This window comes from Cryptomeria japonica, chromosome 1, assembly GCF_030272615.1.
Source record: "Cryptomeria japonica chromosome 1, Sugi_1.0, whole genome shotgun sequence".
NCBI classification, from domain to species: domain Eukaryota; kingdom Viridiplantae; phylum Streptophyta; class Pinopsida; order Cupressales; family Cupressaceae; genus Cryptomeria; species Cryptomeria japonica.
In genome coordinates, this window is record NC_081405.1 from 151,730,193 (window position 1) to 151,750,649 (window position 20,457).

Below are 20,457 nucleotides of genomic sequence, written 5' to 3' on the forward strand. Positions count from 1 at the left end.
GTAAGTGAAGTTGGAGTATGTATCTACAAAGGAACAGATTGTTGATATTTTCACTAAGAATTTGCCTACATATACATTTGTCTATTTGAGAGACAAGTTAGGGGTATCCATCCCTCCTAATGATAACTAGATGCATTGATTTGCATCAATTCGGTAGACTTCACAGTCTTATCTCTTTATCTGAATTGATGAGTTGGTACCGCTCCTCTGGTGGAGTAATCTAGTCATGTGTTTTAGGGGGAGATATTCATGTTTCTATTTTGGGGGAGAGAGTTTGGTTATCTATTTTGAGATCTATTGGAAATGTTAAAAAATGGTTTTATTTGTGTCCTACCTATGTGTTGGAACTTAGGGTTAAGGGTTTTCAAAAGAGGTTATATACCTATCAAAGTTTTTCCCTTTGTTCTCTCGGGCAATGATATATTTCGCAGTTGACTTGTATTCACTAGTGACCTTGTTTTAAGTTATGATTGAGAGGCTTTTTTATTGTTCATTCATCGTCCCCGTGCGCTATGAATCACCGATCATAACAATTCTTTTAATTTTTCATTATGTTTTTAAGTGTTGCAAAATCCTCATAGTTTAGCCTTTTGAAATTCCCTAAGAGGCCCCCCTCGCATGGTCATGTTACCCTTGACAGGTTTCCACATTCTTAAAAGATCCACTTAAGTGCCTCCCTTAGTGTCAGTATTGAGTGGGATAAGTGTGTCAAAGGGAACATGAAGAAATGTTATTCCATAGGCTTTTTAGCAGGAGGTGTCGACCCCGCAAGATAAGGAAGTAGCAAAGCTCAAAGAACAAAGATTATCTTGTACCACATTTGAAGTTGTGATTGAGCACCATGGGATAACAAGGAGACATGAGTAAAAAAGGGATCCTTAGCCCACAATCACTTCATGTGAATAAAAGGGTTGTGCGAGATAAAAAGCATTCACAAGATCGGCAGTAGTTTTCAGTATGCACTATGACCACACGGGATAAGAGAAGATAAGAAGCACAGAAGGAAGTCTTATCTTGTGGTGGTTTTAGGATGTGGAGATGAGCTTGTGGGATAAGGAATAACTTAGAGCTATAACGTAAAAGTTATCCTACAAGATTCCCAGGGCAACAAAAAGGTAATGCAGGATAAGAGATAGCGAAAGAAATAATAGTATGAAGGTTTGCTAAGATTGGTCCTATGGGATAAGGGGTCACAAAGGACTTTCATAGAAACCTTATCCCACAAGGAGTTTCATCTACTCAAATATGGACATGGAATAAGGGTTACAAGTTGAGATTGAGAGGATCTCTTAGTCACACATTCCCGCGGGGATAAGAGATGGGTTGCGGGATAAGAAAAAATATGCTAAGAGGCTTATCCCACGTGAAGCAAATACACAATGAAAGGTTCCTTCAAGCGGCAGACAATAGGGAGTTATGAGCAATGCAGAATAAGGAGATTCTTAGAGGACATACTTAGAGCCTTATCCTATGAGGAAAAATGATGATGATAGTTGTGCAGTAGGATAAGGAGATATAAGTGTCAATAAAGAAAAGATAGCAATGCCTTATCCCGCAAAGGTAAAAAGAGTGCTTTTGGATGTTGCGGGATAAAAAAGCAAGGAAATGCATAGAAACCTTATCTCATGGGGATAGTCAAGGTAATAAAGGATGTTGCGAGATAAGAAAGCAAGTGGGATCTAAGGTAGGCTTATCCCTTAGAGATGGTAAAAATTATAGGATGATAAAAGTAGTTCAAATGTTATAAATTTTGAAAAGTCTAGGGTGGCCAAGAAAATATTAGGAATGCCATGTCATCATTCGAGGGTTGCCAAAAATAAATCTTGATCATTTATCTCTTGATCAATGGATGAAATTCACATTTGGCACCAATGACTAGCTCTGTCTGGCACAAATAAATTAATGGTGTCACCATAAAAGAGAAATTCATCAGTTTTCTCTCATACCTTGCATTTGAAAGAGAATTCAGAGCATTCTTAAGTGAGAAGCAAAATGAATTTCAGAAAATCAATGTGCCCTTTAGCAAATTCAACTGAGCAAAGGAAACCAGTAAGTTGATCATTTCACCACCTTTGTGCAGTTGTTAGGTTGCTATAGTTGTGAATACACAGAGCTCTCTGTGTGTGCCCTAGAGGTCTATAGGTTTTGTGTTGTGTCTAAATTTCCAAGCTCTTCTGTGCTTTAAGAATTAAAAGGCTTCCCCTACTAAAGGCTCTGCTACTCCCACTACTGAGAATGTCCCTGAAACTGGCACTAGATCTACAATGTCAGAGATTACCCATGTTGTCCCTCTTGATGTAATTTGACCCATGCCACTGATTAAGAGTGCTCCTGCTGCTGAACCAAACCCTCAAACTGCCCTACAAATGTCTGAGGAGGCCGAAGCAAGCTCCCCTCCAAAGGAAAATGTTGCAAAGAGAAAAAGAAAGACAATTCAAAAGACTGTCACTATTGTCTCTGATAGTAAGTCTTCAGATGAGCTACCCCCCTCCTAAATCTAGGAAACCAATTCAAAAGAGGAGAAAGAATGCCCAAAAAACCTCCATTGAAGAACCTGCTTCTGCTACTCCTTTCCCTACATAAAATGCCCCAGCAACAGATAACCCTCCCATCAAGGAAACCCCAATTCCTCAAGAGAAAAATACATAGAAAGAAAAGCCTCAAGAGAAGACGAAGGAGACTGCTCTTACCAAAGGGTCAGCTCCCAAGTGGCCTAGAAAAACATCTAAAGTAGAATCATCAGCCTAGGAAGAGAAACCAACAACAGTACCAACTACCCCTCTTGCTCCTACACTGATTGTAGAAGAAATACAGCATGAGACTAAACAAGAATTAGAAGAGGTTGCAAAGAGGCAAACTAGACAAACAAGAAGCCTTAACCTGGACCTGTTAGAATTGTTTGAGGGGTCCTCCATGAATAATAGCATCAAAATGTCTTTTAATGATAAAGAGGCAGGATGTAGAGATGCATTCGCAAAGGAAAGGGGGTGGGATATATTTTATTCCTTTCATGGCAACAAAGATAAGCCTATCCTAGTGTCCAATCCTTGGACACTAAATTTGAGAAAGCTAGTAGTGCCAAACATTTTTGTGGAACCAATGTTGATAAGAGAGCTAACCATTGCTTATGATTCCCCAAGTTGGACTGTAAGAACTGCAGAAGGTTATGTCCTATTAGACATATCACATAGGGCCATTATTGAATACTTTGGTTTGGATGGGTTTGCTCTCAAGGGAATCAATAGAGGCAATATGCAAAGGGAGTACCCATATAAAAGAGACAAGTATAGAAAGGACTTAGTTCCTCATTTTATGAGAAAACTTTACAAGAATTCACAGAATTATGTCCTGCCATCTGAAAATGAGCCTTTCAGTTTGGAGTTCTTTGAACCATATTTTGTCAAGACCTACTATGTATTAAGATAGGTTCTTGGGGTGGATTGTGGGCTTACTCAGATGCCCATAGATTTCATGATGATTGTTATCAATATCCAGCACCCCTGAAAAAATGAGCTATATGATTTTGCAGCTATTATCCATGATAAGCTTCATGAGGGGTTGATGAGAGAAAAGAATAAAAATGAGAAGCTGGAATTCTGACACTATTATTTATTGTGTCATATGATTTTTTATCAGAACAGGGCTAACTAGGCTCAAGAATTAAGTATAAGGACAAATGACCCCCACATAGGTCTTCCATGGACAGTATAGAGATGGACTCAATTGTGCGATAAAGGATCCAGGTTTCACAATTATTGTGTTTTCTTTGATCATTTTTTTATGAGAGTTTTGTTAAGGCTCGAAGTTAGGCTGCCCAAGACAAACATTAAAGTTATGAGGATAAGAAGTTGTAGAGCTGATGGGATGATATATCCAGAGGGGGCATTCATCCACAATTTTGGGATTTCTTTTTGTATGGCAACTACACTATCATCAGGGTATACGGGTGTGAGCAAGCACCCCATGTTTTGCCACATTTTGTCTCTCCTAGACTAGCATTCCTTGAGTTAATTTGGCAATTGATGTGGATGGAGAGGGCACAAGTTAAAACAGATAAGAAAGGGAGGCTCATCCCTAGGGTGATCAATTTTGAAGAATTCATTGTGGGATGTGATACCTTGGAGGAAGTGCAGGACTTCTTGTTAAATAACTACAGATTGAAGGTTGCCCAAGCTAGGCATTTTGACCCTGAGGGATGTATAAATGACATTAGGATACATAAGCTAAAAGAAAAGGGTTATTTTCACTCTTTTCATGAAAGAGAGGATCTGATTAGAAATGCTTATTTTATACACCTAAAATTACTTAAATCAATATTTAATTAATTTAAGCTTGTCAACATAATTAAATTGATTTAATTATGTTATCCTTATTCTTTTTAGTGTTAATTTAATTAATCCTGTCACTATTGGCCAATAATTAATTTATCAAATAAATTAATTATTCCCCTATTCTTCTAAAGTCCCTCTAATAATTATCTCCTCTAAACCCACTCAAATAATTTTAATTAATTAACCTAGTCATGTGATTCCTACAAATCATTTTTTCCTAATCCCCACTCAACCTAATTAATTCCTCTAGAATCTCTCATAATCCCACTTATCATTATTCTCCAATTTTAAATTCCCCCACTCATGTCACATCAATCTTGAACCTCTCAAAGAAATTCAAATTTGTTTGAATCCCCCTATGCATCATCATTTTGAAATTCAAATCTCTTTCCCCACTTTTCATAAGGAATTTTATATTCCTTTTTATTTCTCCAATGCATCCTTGATCCATGTCCACTATCTTGAATCAATCTTAGCCTTTCATAAGAAAATCAATCTTGGCCCTTCATTGGCCTCCTCCAATCTATAAATTGGATCATCTTTCCTTCTCAAATCAATGAGTCTTCCATTCTTCTATTTTTATGCTGCCAATTTCTCCTCCTATCATATTTCTTTGTAATCCTCTATCAAAACCTTCTATCCATCATCCAAATCCAAATCCTTAATCCCTCAATCTTGTTGAGCACTTGAGAGAAATCCACATCCACAACAAGCAAAAGAGAAAATCAAGCGGAGCAATCAATGGGGCGCCTTCACTTCATCATGCTCAATCTGAGGAACAAGTGGAGACTCACAAAGATATAATGGTGTTTTTTGTATTTGTTTGATGTTTTATGCATATTTCTAGTCAAACTAACCATTTTCCTCTTAATCCTAGTTTCCCCCATTTTGATTTTGGCACGCTCAGTGGGACCCATGTCCCGAATTTGATGATTTTGTGAGTTTGTGTTTTGAAAATTTGTAGGTTACGTCTCTAGCGTGAAATCTCGTATGAACTTCTATTGCGCACAGAATGATTATATTTCATTACTTGTATGGGCAACTTAGAATTGTCGTATGGGCATGTGAAGATGCTCGTACGAGTCTCTATCTTCTATCTTTCTCCTTTCTGTTAATACTCGTATGAGTTTCTTTCTAATGTCGTACAAGTTTATGTTTTGCATCATATGAGTCTATGTCGTTTGTCATACGTGTGCCTGAGAAAACTCGTACGAGTTACTGATTTATGCTTACTCGTATGAAAAACATAGGAGTTTTGTGATTTGAATTTGTTAATACTAATCCTGACCCATCTTTGTTCTCTATTTTTCTAACATTTTTGACAACCTAACATGTGTTTTTGCAGAATGTTAGTCCAAGATTCTTCTTGTCAAAAAATCTATTGCTCAGACCATTAGACTACTAATCTGTTGTTTTGCAGGATGCCTAAGGAGATATAAATAAACATTGTGTCTTTTCATTGTTTTCTTAGGAATTTAAATTTCATGGGGTAAAAAGAACAATTTGCTTTATGTGTTTTACGAAAGCATAGAGGTAGGAGAGTATGTTCTTGTCTATGTAGGCAATCAGAAATCCAGGCCCTTGAAACTTTTCTTGTTTGCTTGCACACTTTTACCCTTAGCGGGCATGCCCTCCTAATTTTCCTTGCACACTCGTACAAGCATTGGTGAGAGGGGAGCAACCCAAGTGAGTATGGCTGAACCTAAGCATTCCAACTCACTATAATCAAATCTCCTTTCGAGATGAATATCTCAAAAGATGGAGCTATCTAAGAGTTTACTCTCATATCAAGCATTTTGTAGGGCCTTTAGGTCTCAATCATGCTTGCATGACTACATCTTGCTTGGTACTTTGTTGGGCTATAGGCCTCAATCATGCTTGCGCAACTGCAAAGGGTAGTTTTCGAACGAAAACCCTTACTAAGAATCCTAGGAATAGAAACTACCTGGTTCACCTCCAAAAGGTGGATAATCTTTGTGCAAGGGAGTTAATAACTCCCCCAACAGACTTGCCATTTTGTGCCCTTAAAGTTTTGAGTTGGCTAATACGGTATTAAGAATCAATTGCGTGAGACTCAACGACCATATTCTGATTAGCTATTGGGTGTGTACATGAGTCAGCAAGCAAAGATTTTCCTCCTCAGCCAACTTCCTAGGATAGCCCATTGTGTTTGGATTCTCTATTTGCGTCAGTGGCCAACGTGTATTCATTTCTTGATATCTCTTGCCTCAAACCAATAAATCCTCCCTCTTTCCAAATTTCATCTTGTCGTCATCAAATCCCTAATCCATTTCTATCCATCCAAGCAATTCTCCAATCCCCAATCTATTTTCATCCATCTAAACAATCATCCTTCCTCAACCAACATTTTTGTCCAAATCATTCATCTAACTTTGGATAGCCTTCCCCTTTCTTCTTCCTATTATCTATCCATTCTTCCATAATAATTCTCCTTCTAATCCAATCAAATCTCCAAAATTCCAATCAATCAATAAATCCATCTTTCTAATCCGGTAATCCAATCACCCACCAATCAATAATCCAATCCTTTAATCCACTAATCCAATCCTTTAATCCACTCATCCACCAATCAATCATCAACCCTAATCCAATGTCAATACCTTGTGAGAGTTTTATTTAGACCTTTATCAAATCAATCATCTTGGCTTGTGTGCTTAGGAAATCATCTCCCCCAAGCATATTTGCTCAATCCTTTTGTGGTCAATCTAGACCACTATCCTTTTATCTCCTCTTTGCTTAGGGTCATAAGTCTATCCTTAGTAGAGGGTGATTTGATCAATCTTCATAAGGTCTAAATTTTACCCTACCTTGGTCATCACCTATATTTGTGGTCTTTATCATCAATACTCCATCTGAAATCCTAATCTAAGGACTAGGGTGCAATCTTCATCAATCCTCGATCAAGCCATCAACCAATCTAATCCAATCAAAACAAACCCAATTCAATCCAAATCAAATCCAATCTAATTAAATCTAACCAAATCCAATCCAATCCAATTCAATCTAATCCAATCAATCCAATAATCCAATCCATCATCATTCAAAGCCAAGTCCTAATCCTCATCTTCATTTAACATCATCTTTCTGCTCCAAAACATATTCATCCAATTCCAATCTAGTCCCTCATTCTCAACATGGCTACCTAGAATTTTAAAGCTTGGTATTAGCAGATGCTCATGGAAGTTCACATACCACCTCAACCTACCTACCAAGTCAATCCCATAATCTCTCATCCACCTATCATACCTTCATCCATCCCACCTCAGCACATTGCATCTAATCCCAATCTGTATGACAACTCTTATCTTGCTTCTATCTTTGACAAGGGAAATCTATCTTATTCCCCATTCATATCTCTATATTATCCCTCATCCACATAAATACCTTCATCTCCCCTCCCATCTACATCCCAATCCCCCTCCTTTTGCAACACTCACTATCAAAATTTATTACCCCATAATCCTCCAAACCCTACCTCTAATTCCTAAATCCATTATCCCAATCATCCATCTAATCCCAATCCTCTATCTAATCTTAATCCTCCAAAATCCATAGTATCCACATCCTCCAATTCCATCATCCATAATCTTATCTAAGGCATGCTAGCAAAGGAGACAAAATCCCCATCTCAAAATCAATTTGCCTCATCTCCTCAAGTCCTCCATCCACCTCAATCACCTCCACCTCTACCTACTCACATCTAAGCTTTCATATCCTCCTCCATTACATAATCCCCACAAATCCAAACATGTCAAGAGCTTGTTCCAATGTATGCTAGCATATATTTCTCTTCACCTCAAGATCAAAGCATCCATCCATCTCATGATACCTCTCCATCTCAAAATCCATGTCTACCCTCCACTCCATATAATGATATCATCCCTTCCACTTCCTCTCATGATCATATAATCCCTCCATCCAATACTCTCCTCCCATCTCATGACCCAATCATCCTCTCATTCCATCTCATGATACCCTCCCTAGTAAATATCAAAGTATACCTTCATCTCCATGTCATGATCCAAATCCATCGATCCTCCACATAATCTTGATCCTCCGTATAATCTTGATCCCCCACATGAACCTAATCCTCCTTTAGTTCCCATCACTCCCATCCAAGTCGGTTGTCTTCAAGCGCCTTCAACTCCTTCCACCTCTCGTTCCCCTCAAAATGGACTCGCATCTTGTTCCCAAAATAATAAGGGTCTTCAAGCTAATTCTCAAGATGTTGGTACATCCTCTATTCCTCCTAAATCCAGCATTCCTTCATCCAAATCTAAATCTTTCCATCTCTCATCTTCCACATCCATTTTGGTCCCCTATATTCCAACGCTTAATCCTCCATTCCTTCCATCCATTTTGGGTCCTTACATCCCTCCATCCACTATCCCTAAGTGAGATAAACAACAACATACATCCTTGAGTCCCTTTCAACATTCTCCCTCCATCAACCCTTCATCCTCATGCACCCATCCCATTGCTATTGGAAAAAAATTAGATGCCCAGTCTAAATAATAAAGCTCAAAATCCACAAAAATCAAAGGATCAACATGTCCCCTCAAAATGACATGCTCAAAAGAAAAATATGATCCAAAAGAAAGGACAATCCAAAAGGCCACAAAGGCCCCAAAAGAAAAAATCAAAAACTATGTTGATTCCTAAGATACTTCTAGAAGCAGAACAATCAAAATTGGCATCCAAACTTAAAAGCTCCATCCATTCATAAGTCCTCCAATCCTCCATCTAACACTCCATCTTCAAAATCCATTTTGGGTCCTTATGTCCCAAAATCCACCATCCCAACTCCATCATCCCCTTCTTCTATTTTGGGTCTTCATGTCCCAAAATCCACACTTTATCCTCCATCTAATTCAAAACCCTCTCCTCCACTACTCCACCACCCTTCAAGGTGTGTGCGAATGTTGATCTTCCATAAAAATTTCAAAACCCCATCCATTATCCACCATCCACCCCCTATCCCTTCCTCCTTCACACATCCATTATATTCCATATCCACTTATCCTCATCTTTATCAATCCAAAAAATCCCCAAAAAAGTCACAAAAAGAAGAAGAAGAAGAAGAAGAAAGTAAAAAAAAAAGCAAAAAAAATCAGAAAAAGTAAAGAAAAATCATTTCATCTAATGGTGAAAACCACTTCTTGTGGATCCTTGGGTAAGTACCATGATGAAAATTTGGCAAACAAGCATCATGTGTAATCCCCCCTCTTGCACTCTACACTTTGGGGCAAGCTTCATCCATGTTATCCTACCATCTTCATTATCCATATCTCTTTTCCTTTATCCACCTCTTGTTTGCATCATCCTTCTTTACTATCTTTGATCTTGACTATCCTATCGATATCCTCCATCGCATATTCCCTCATCTTATCCAAATCCATCATCCATTCCTATGTTTGATCTTGATCAATATAGAGGTAAAATAGCATTTGTGCATGCTTTGGAAAGTACAAGCCTTGAAACCTTTATCCATCCATATCGATTACATATTATCTTTCCACCTCATACATTATTATCCACCATCTTTCCTATCCTTCATTCCACTACCCTTAGTGGGGCATTTTCCCCCTTTGCAACATAGTTCTTGTATCCCCCCTTCCACCTATTATTCATCCCTTTAGTCCTCCTTATCTTATCCCCATCCATCCACTTAAGCAATCTCCCCATCCATCCATTCTCTTACCAATCCTCGATTCTCCCTTGTCATTCATTCCAGTCCACCAATCCACCCCATCCTATCCAATTATATTTTTAATCCAATCCCATCTCATCCAATCATATTCTCCATCTCTTCCAATTCAATAATTAATCCCATCCCCAATCCAATCCCACTCAATCATCCATCCCCCTTTTCATTCTATCTAATCATGTATCCTTCTTCCATCCTATCCAATCCATCAAATTGCTATTTTCCCATCTACTTGAGCTTACACTAAATTGTGCCTAATCCAAATACCCATCCATACTGTGCTAATTAAATCCAAGCAACGATCCTCTCATCTGCATACCTTGCACATCTAACTTTCCTTTTGTCAATCATCAACCTGTATCCAAATTTATCACTTGCCCATTGGGATGCATCCTTCCCTAGTCCGATAGTTTATGAAAATCCATGTCCTACTCATGGCAAGAGATGTCAGTTGGTCATGTGCATGTTGTTTGCATGGTTGATCTTTCTATTTCAATTTTTATCTTGTGTCCCAGGACTATACTTGCTCATGGCTGCCTTGATCATCCTATATCATGGTATGTCTCGACTTGGGTCTAATGGGGCATCATATTTGTAGTATGTCATGTTTTAGGGTCTTTCTCGTACAAACCTACAACCTTGTATCAATGTTTCTCAATGCTTACATGGTTGTGTGCAAGAGATTCCTATTTGTCTGAGCATCAGTCCACACCTCGGATCTTCATATCATCCTGCTTATAATAATCAGTGGTGTAGACTATCCATGGCAATATCAAACTGAGGTTTGCTCTCTATATTTTCTCAACAATAAATCCCATCCATTTATCATTTCTTTATCTCATTTCATTCACAAGACTCCAATCCATCCATTCCTCTTTCCCTCTTCATCACTGTCATTCTTTTATCACCTCATCTTCTCATCCATTTTGAGAGCACACCCATTCTCTTCGAACCTGCATGTCCTCTCAAGGGGGCATACAACTTCTTCCTCATCATTCTTCCTCATCTTGTGATTGGGGCATCATGCTACTAGTCCTTATCCTTTTCTTGCACTGTGCTTTATTCTTCTTTGAAATAACATCACTCCATGACACTATATCAGAGAGGAGCAAAATGTAGACACCTAAAATTAATTAAATCAATATTTAATTAATTTAAGCTTGTCAACATAATTAATTGATTTAATTGTATTATTATTATTCTTCTCAGTGTTTATTTAATTAATCTTGTCATTACTGTCCAATAATTAATTTATCAAATAAATTAATTATTCCCCTATTCTTCTAAAGTACCTCCAATAATTATCTCCTCTAAACCCACTCAGTTAATTAATTAACCTAGTCATGTGATTCCTACAAATTACTTTTTCCTAATCCCCACTCAGCCTAATTAATTCCTCTAGAATCTCTCATAATCCCACTTATCATTATTCTCCAATTTTAAATTCCCCATCATGTCACATCAATCATGAACCTCTCAAAGAAATTCAAATTTCTTTGAATCCCCCTATGCATCCTCATTTTGAAATTCAAATCTCTTTCCCCCCTTTTCATAAAGAATTTTATATTCCTTTTTATTTCTCCAATGCACCCTTGATCCATGTCCACTATCTTGAACCAATCTTAGCCTTTCATAAGAAAATAAATATTGGCCCTCCATTGGCCTCCTCCAATCTATAAATTGGACCCTCTTTCCTTCTCAAATAAATGAGTCTTCCATTCTTCTATCCTTATGCTACCAATTTGTCCTCCCATCATATTTCCTCATAATCCTCTATCAAATCCTTCTATCCATCATCCAAATCTAAATCCTTAATCCCTCAATCTTGTTGAGCACTTGAAGGCAATCCACATCCACAACAATAAAAGAAAAAATCAAGTGGAGCAATTAAAGGGGCCCCTTCACTTTATCATGCTCAATTCGAGGAACAAGTGGAGACTCACAAAGGTATGATGGTGTTTGTTGTATTTTTTTGATATTTTATGCATATTTTTATTCAAACCAACCATTTGCCTCTCAATCCTAGTTTCCCCCATGTTCACTTACCCTAATGAGGTAGATCAAGACAAGAAGAAATGGGAGCTCATGAAGAAGCTTGAGAGGGAAAGGAAGCAAGAGGATCCCAATTTTGAAGGTTTTTACAGAGAATTTCAGAATGATTTTTCCAGGATGTCTTTCATGATGAGAAAGGCAGACGACATAATAAAACTTGAAATGGAGAGAAGGGAGGCTAGGGATAAAGGAATTAAATTTTAAGGAAGGCCTATTGACCCCGCCCCTACAGTGTACAAGGTGAAGGGAAATACAATAGCAGTTGAAGAAATGCCCCCTGACACCTCTAGGCAGGCTGCTAAACAAGTCAAAAAGATTGAGAAAGGAAAAGCAAAAATGTCTGACTTTGTAGATATCCAAGATGATCTTGATACAAGTGTGCCACCATGTTCTCCCCCTCAGGAAACATTCCATGAAGATGAGGCTGTTGAATTCCTAAGTGACTTGGATAGAGCCATCATCCCAAGTACAATTCCTATCGAGGAAGTAGATGATGAAAGGATCATTGCTTCAAAGAACTTCATAGCAGATGACAATTTTTTGAACTCTCTTGAGTTCAAATCCTTTTGGCTTAGGAAAAAGTTGAAGGATTTATCTGATGAAGAGATCAAAATTTTTGATAGGAATAGTTTCAAATGCACCCCAAAAGAAGGCAGGGAGATGATTAGAAATAGTGGAATGGTTCTTGTTCTTGGCTAGGACTTTGAGAAAATATTTTTGTTAGATCAGATTATGCAGCAAAAAGACCCCAATTTTGCCAAAGAGTTTGGAGAGCATGGGTCTGAGGTGAGCATAGGCCTAAAGACTTTTGCTCTATGGTCTAAAGTGCCAAATGCTCAAAAACCCATAGTTTTGTGGGGGGGTCAACAGAAAATAGGGGATGCAGTAGTAAGGACACTTGAAGATACTACTACATCTAAGGTTGTAGCAATTACATCACATGCAGTCCAATTTTCTCAGTTGGTAGTAGAGGATCTTGAGCAAAAACATGTAATGCTAAAGGACTTGCATGTGGCTCTTAATGCAAATTATAACACTCTTAATGCAAATTATAACAAGTTGTTCATTAAGAATTGTGCATTCAAAGAGAAAATAAAGAAAATGGCAGTAGACTCTTCAGGAGGAATTAGACCCGAAGAGTTAGAAAAAATGAATAAGGAATTGCAGAGGAAAAAAATGAAGCTCAGAATAATTATTTTGAAATCAAGAAAGCTTCAATTTTGTAGGTGGCAAATAAAGTTATTGAAAAATTGAGCGAGGTGCACACCTCATATTCTTTGACTTCATAGCTCCATAGCTAGCTAGATGAAATTATTTCATTTTTTCAGCCTATTAGGACCACCTGGATGCCGAAGGGGCGGGATTTAAAAGAGGTCATGCTGGCATTGAAAAATGTAGCCTCCACCCCAAATTGTAGGGATGATGGTGCAGGAGCACCTAGGACTTAGGCTATTAGTTTTTCTCAATTTTGCCTTGTACTGACCTTAGCCAAGTCAGGTATTGAATAAGGACTCCAGGAGGGTCCAAGAGTGAGTGTGATGAGTAAAATGTAGGCCTACATTGAGTTAATTCTTCTTAGGTTTACATTTTGTGCATAGGTAGTGGTTTGAGTAGGTAATTGACCTTCTTGATGGTCAAAAGTGTCAAAACTTGGTATAAGCATTAGGGAGGGTTAAAATAGTCTTAGGAGTGTTTTAAAATTCATGAGTAATGACTTAGAATAGGTTTCATAGATTAGGAAAGCAAAAAGTGCAAAAGTGCAAAGTTGCAAAAAGTTGTCATGACATTTTTTGTCCTAAATTGCTTAGCAATGGAGTTAGGGATATCCCAACACCCTAGAATGCCTCGACATTTGGGTAATACTATAAAACCTTCTCTTTCACCATTACCAAGGTTGGAGTATTGTTTTTGCAAGATCAACATTCTGAAACTACTCATTTTCGGACTGTTTGACATCATTTTGGCTTATTTTGCTCATTTTGTGAATACAAATGGATTGAATCCATTGATCCAGTAATGGATTGAGTTTCTTTGGTGTATTTAAAAGTTAATTGTTTCATTTAAAGCTTTGAAGTTAGGTTATATTAGTGTTTTCATTGCTTTGTTTGCAAACACCCAGTTTTGGCTTGTTAATAGCAATTTTGTATAAAATGGTTGCCCCATGACTTCCCTCCATGCTACCATCATGGCCTATTGGTAAATGGAAGGAAACCACTTGTAAAGTTTACATATTTAGGGACAAGTTCTAGAGATGGAGTTTGATATGACTGTCACCTTGTTCTAGGCGAGTCCAGGAGCAACCCGGCTAGAGGAGACAAGGTGAATTTGGTGTACAAAGTGCATGGGTGAATGCCAAATCACAATCTAACATTTTGGAGGGGTCCATGAAGTTATTATATAGTTTCAAATGCAAGGGTAAACCTTGAAAAGAAAAAAAAATTCTCAAACACAAACTTGACCAATCACTGCCGGTTAGAAGGCCTAGAAACCCTTCAAAACCCTCATTTTGGGGTTAGGGCATTGTACGGTGGGATAAGGAACCAAAACCAAAAAAATAGCTTTATGTTAGGTGTATATTTGAAAAAAATCCAAACTTTTTGTAGGGTCTTTTGGACCGTTTTCCTCCAAGCCCTAGAAAATCGGATTTTGGAGGCCTAATTGGGGCTCATTCCTTGTAGCCCTTTTCTAGGCAAAATGGTGAAATTGGTAAGGAAGGAAATGAAAGAAAACCTCAATTGGACCCAAAAGGTATTCAAATCATGTTATAAGCCACCTCCACACCTTTTCATAAACTCACAACAGTAGGAGGTCAATTTGACAAGTTGAAGCCAAGACAGTCATAATGAGCACATGGGAAGCATTGTGAATTGGTAGAGTTCCTAGTGAAAAAACTTGAAGCAAACACCTTTAAACTGAAAAGAAGAAAGCCCTAGAAGAGATTGAGAAGGACTTGAAGGTCTTAGATCATAGCTAGGCCTAGAGAGTTGGTGGAATTGAGAAACACTAGCTAGGTGAAGTGTGAGCAAGCTAGGGGAACCCCATCAGATGACTTGGAAGAATTCTAATTTATTAATTAAAGAGTTGCCTAACATTGAGGATGAAAAGAAGGCATTGGTTAAAATGGTTGATTCTTTTTTAGGGATTTAATAAGTGGGATATCCCCATAATTTTTACAGGTGAAGGATAGATCAGAAGCCTAGATGCTTTCAGAATGCCATAAATGCAGTTTTGACATCCTTGGCAACTGATCCGGCCCAAAGTGATTCATATTATAATATCATTAACAAAATAATGGAGGTGGATTTCATGTACCATAGATTTAATTTGGAGGTGACAACATTTTCAGCCCACAAAACAAGGGAAGTAATAAATAAGTTGCGGAGTTTGAGGGGTTTCTCTTGGCCATTGGATGAGATAGAAGCTCTGCATAGAAAGTACTGCTCCTTGGAAAGGAGCAGCTTGATGGAGAGGATTAATCTTAACCCTTCTTTTGTTGTTACTACAATTTTTTGTGCAGGTTACTAATTTTGAGGAGGATTGACAGAAGTGTTCAATCATCAAAGACCATTCTCTAGGCTACCTACTACCAGATGCCAAGGTGTACTACAGATCCTAACAGAAGCAGACATTAGAGTACTAGTGAAAAGGCAATTTTGCAAACCTGTAGTCTAAAGCTTCCAGGATGACACCCTCTCAACTCCCCACTTTTAATGCAGTGAAGAAGAGTGCATGCAGGGTAACAAGGACAAAAGGCCTTAGGGAAGATTGTAGTGCATTGTACTTTTGACATGTGTCTTCTTGGCCCGAGGCTTGTTTTTCTCCATTATGTTACAAAAGGGAATTTAGGGCCAAGAAGAAGGATTTAGAATTTTTTCTTAGTATGTATTAGGATAGCTTTGAAGTAATATAATGGCAGTTAGTATTTTGCAAGTTTAGTGAGCATAAAAATCTATCATGAATGTATCAATTTTATTCTAAAAATCAATAAAGAGAACACTTATTTTTCTTTCTCATATCTCTTGTATTTTGTTGTATGAGTTGTTATGTTAATGAAATGTTCAACTTGTCTTCTCTAATGGAGAATATGTATGTTTTGATAGGTTTCATTTTAAGTAAAATGAATTAAATTTTGTCTTGAATATTGCAACATTTGTGTGAGAGGTATTGTGAGGAAGTTGTAGGTGCATTCTCAATCTGAGCATTTTAAGCAAGTCTTGAATGTTGCGTATTGGATTTTAATGCTAATACTATGATATTGTTTGTTTTTAGGCCTGTTATTTGACTTTGTATTCCCCTTGAATAGGCACTAGTCATACTTTTATAGGTTTTAGGATCATTTTCACATTCTTATTTCACCTTTTATATTTTATTTTTCAGTTTTTCTGCATTAGGAGTAGAATAGATTAGAGCTAGATTTAAATGCAAGCAAAGTGATATAAGCTAAGGTTCAAGCTATAATTTTTAGTATATCATACTTTTCCTTGGTATATTTTCATTGAAAGCATTAGCTATATAATGCAATGTGTGTTTATATAAAGCCAAAATGCGTATAATATTGCTATAGGGATACCCACCTAGGTCTTGCAAAGCCTAAAGAGAAGGAAAATGCAGCCTTAGTGTTGAATCTTGTTCATTGGCCAAACCCAATCCTATATATGTTTATGAGTCAGTGGTTATTTCTCTAGGGTTTAGGATCTGTTGATTTGGGAACCAACAAGATCTTTGGCATTATTGTCAAAGGGGGAGAGAAGCATGTGAAAAAATTATTTATCTATCTTGATCTTGGGGGGAGTTTGTTGGAGATAATTTATTTCTTTGTATTGATTATTTTTCACATTCATATGTTGCCATCAATGCCAAAGGGGGAGATTGTTGGACATTGTTGCTGCTAGGATATGTTGTTGTCATTGATGTCAAGATATTCCTACTCCGGTGATTGTTGATTTGTTTATTGGGATCTTGGTTTGGTGTATGGAGTATTTCTTGTATCACTATATTATTTTGTATTGGTCTTGGTGATCTAGGAAGCTTAATTGATCATATCAGATGATCCAGTTTTGCAGCTTGTTTATCCGATCAATGCTTTGTAAAGTTTAGTATTTACTCTAGTATATTCTGGTGTGATCAGATCTTGTATGGCATTGTTTGGGATGATCTTGTGTATCTTCATTTAAGATGGTTCGTGATTTTGTGTTCCGCAAGTTATCTTTCTTTGTGACAGTTGCTGATTGGTTGTGTTCTTGAGTTTCAGATGTTGATCGATGAAGATTTGATAAGTGGTTGTTGATGTTTCTAACGTGCTTGTTGGTGTTTCCTAAGCATGTCCTATTTGTCTTGATGATCTGCATTGATCGTTGTGTGAGTTGTTAGTGATTTTGTTGAACTGGTGATGTTCTTCATGTTATGCGGTTTTCCAGGTGATGTAGCATGTTGTGGTTGATCTTGGCGTGATTTCCAGTGGTGTTGAGTGTTTGGATACTTGATTTAGGTCCATGTTATGTCATGTATATCATTATATTGGTTCAATGGTCAATATTTATATTGTGTGATGTAATTTTGCAATTATGAATTGAGGGTTTAGTTGACCTTGTTGCCAAGGTTGATGAATTGTATAAATAGGTGATATTGTCATGTAATTTAGGTATCATGATTGTGTCTATATTATCAGAGAGTGGTGTATGTGTGATCAAGTGATTCATCCTTTGATATTGTGATTGAAAAGAGTTTGGTGTTGCAGAGCATTCATTGTGCTTAGCTGGAACTATCATCAGGCATTTGGAGATGCTATTATTGCAGTTCATTCCTTTTTAATTGTAATCTGAATCTTGTTGTAAGTCAATGAGAATTCCCTAAGGGTTGTAGCCTTCTAAGACATTGTATTTGAGCAGTGGGCTCTAGGCAGTGTGTCTGAATGCATGTGCATTTCCTAGCAATGTAATATTTTCACATACTACTATAGAGTATCATCTTATTGTGGGTAGGTTCCCACCGTGGTTTTTCCCTTAATCGAGTTTTCCACGTCAAAATATTGGTGTTGTGTGTTGTGTTATCATCTTGCTTATCTCTATTATTGTTGTAGTTTATTAAATCTATTTTTGTGATTAAGTTTGTAGATTCGGTGAAAATTGATTTACCCCCCTCTCAGTTTTCCCTCATTTTTGTTGCCAACAATCCAGTATTGCGGATGTTACTCAGTTCTTCGTGTTATTCGATATTCTGGTTTGTACTTCATATTGCTCTAAAATTGCTATATCTTTGGCTGCAGATGTATGGGATGTGTTATGGACATTGATGTGTGTCCTCAATTCGAGTGGTTCATGAAGGTTTGCAAGTGAATCTTCCAGGTTGACAGACAGTTATGATGGTGTTTTTGAGCTCTAGTAGAGAGATGATTATGATTCTAGTGATCCGAGTTGTTACGGTTATTGTGGTGCAATTCACGTTGTTTGTGAATATCTTTAGATTATGATCTATATGTATTGGTGGTCCACATTGATTATTGTGCGTATTATTGAAGATTTTCTTTGTCTAGTGTTGTTCTTCATGTTATGCGACATTTTTGGTGGTTGTAGCGTGTTGCAGATGATCGAGGAGTAATTGTAGGAGGTGTTGCATGGTTGCGCTATTGATTTGGGTCCATACTATGTCTTAGCTGACATCATTTTGGTCTACATGTATTATTGTAACATGTGAGGATATTATTTTGTAATTTATATTGAGGGTTTAGTCGACCTATATTTCATAGGTTGAGGGTTTGTATAAATAAATGTAATAATCATGTGAGGTGGATGTCTAGGAGTGTCTGCAATCTTTAACAATATGTATGATCGATTTGTATGTGCGAACAAGTGATTTGATCTTTCAGAAGTGTGAAGTAGAGGAGAAGTGTTGTAGAGTAGCCTATATGCTTAATTGGAACTGTACTCAAGCATATGAAGATGCCATTTTCATAGTTCATGTAATCTGAATTGTAGTCCAAATGATTTTGTAAGTCAGTGAGACTTCTTGTGAGGTAGTGAGCCTTCCCTAAAGGTTGTAGCCTATTTGGGTTTCTTATTTAAGAGTGAGCTCTACGTAGTGTGTCTGAATGCATGTGCATTCCCATTGTAATATTTTCATCTACTCCTAACATGGTATCATCTCATTGTGGGTAGGTTCCCACCGTGGTTTTTCCCTTAACCAATTTTTCCATGTTAAAAATCTTGGTGTTATGGGTGTTATTTATGGAGATTTGTTTCATGCTTTAACTATTAATTATCAGATCTTCTTTGTGGTTTAAGTTGCAGTAAGTTTTTGTGCAAACTGATTCACACCCCCCCCCCTTAGTTTATTGCATTGTTGCTAACAATCAGTATCAGAGCAAGTTCCTCTGGAATAAGCTTCACTGCATGAGGAGATCTGGGATGGCAACCTTTGCTTTCAAGAAGGATAGTTTAAGATTTGATGGAAGGAACTACACTCTCTGGAAAAGTTAGATGTAATGTCATTTGAGATGCTTTGGAGAAGAGTACTAGGAGATTACTAAGAATATATATAATGTTTCTCAAAATGGTCCTACTACTTTGGATGAGATAAAGGAAGAAAAATTCAATATTAGAGCCAAGGAAGTATTGATGAGTGCCTTGTCGAATTCTAAAATGACTAATGTGATGGACTTAGAGATTTCTCATGAGATCTGGATAAAGTTGGAGACCTTGCGTGAAGGTGATAGTCATGTGAAGATTGATAAGTTGTAGAGCTTGAAGGGTAAATATGAGAATTCAAAGATGAGTGAAGATGAGAACATTACTTACTTTATGCAGAAAGTGAATGAGCATGTGTGTAGAATTAGATGTGTTGGTGGAGTTTTACAAGAATCTAAGATTGTTGCTAAAGTGTTGAGATCCTTGCCTCCTGATTACAAACATAAAGTTGTTGTTATTGATGAAATCTAGACTGTGAAAATTGTGACAAGAGACATGCTAATTGGCAAACTTGTTGCTTTTGAGTTGAGTGAATTTAGAGACTCTCTTCCTAAGACTGAATCTTCATTCAAAGCTACTATGTTTGGGAAGTAGAGATATGATCTGAGAGAAATTTGTACAAGGGTATCTAGATATGAGAAAGAGATGAAAGATATGGAAGATGAAGAAAGAGAGCTTGAGGAGCTTGAAGAACTTATTGCCAGAAGATTGTCTAAAGGTGTTGGTAAGTATGAAGGTAAGTTACCTCTTAAATGTTTTTCATGTAATAAGATAGGACATTTTGCATCAAGGTGTCCGAAAAGAGATAGAAATCCTAAGAAGCCATTTAAGCCATATAAGCCTAAATATCAGAAGAAGTATTATTATGTTGCTGATGAAGGTG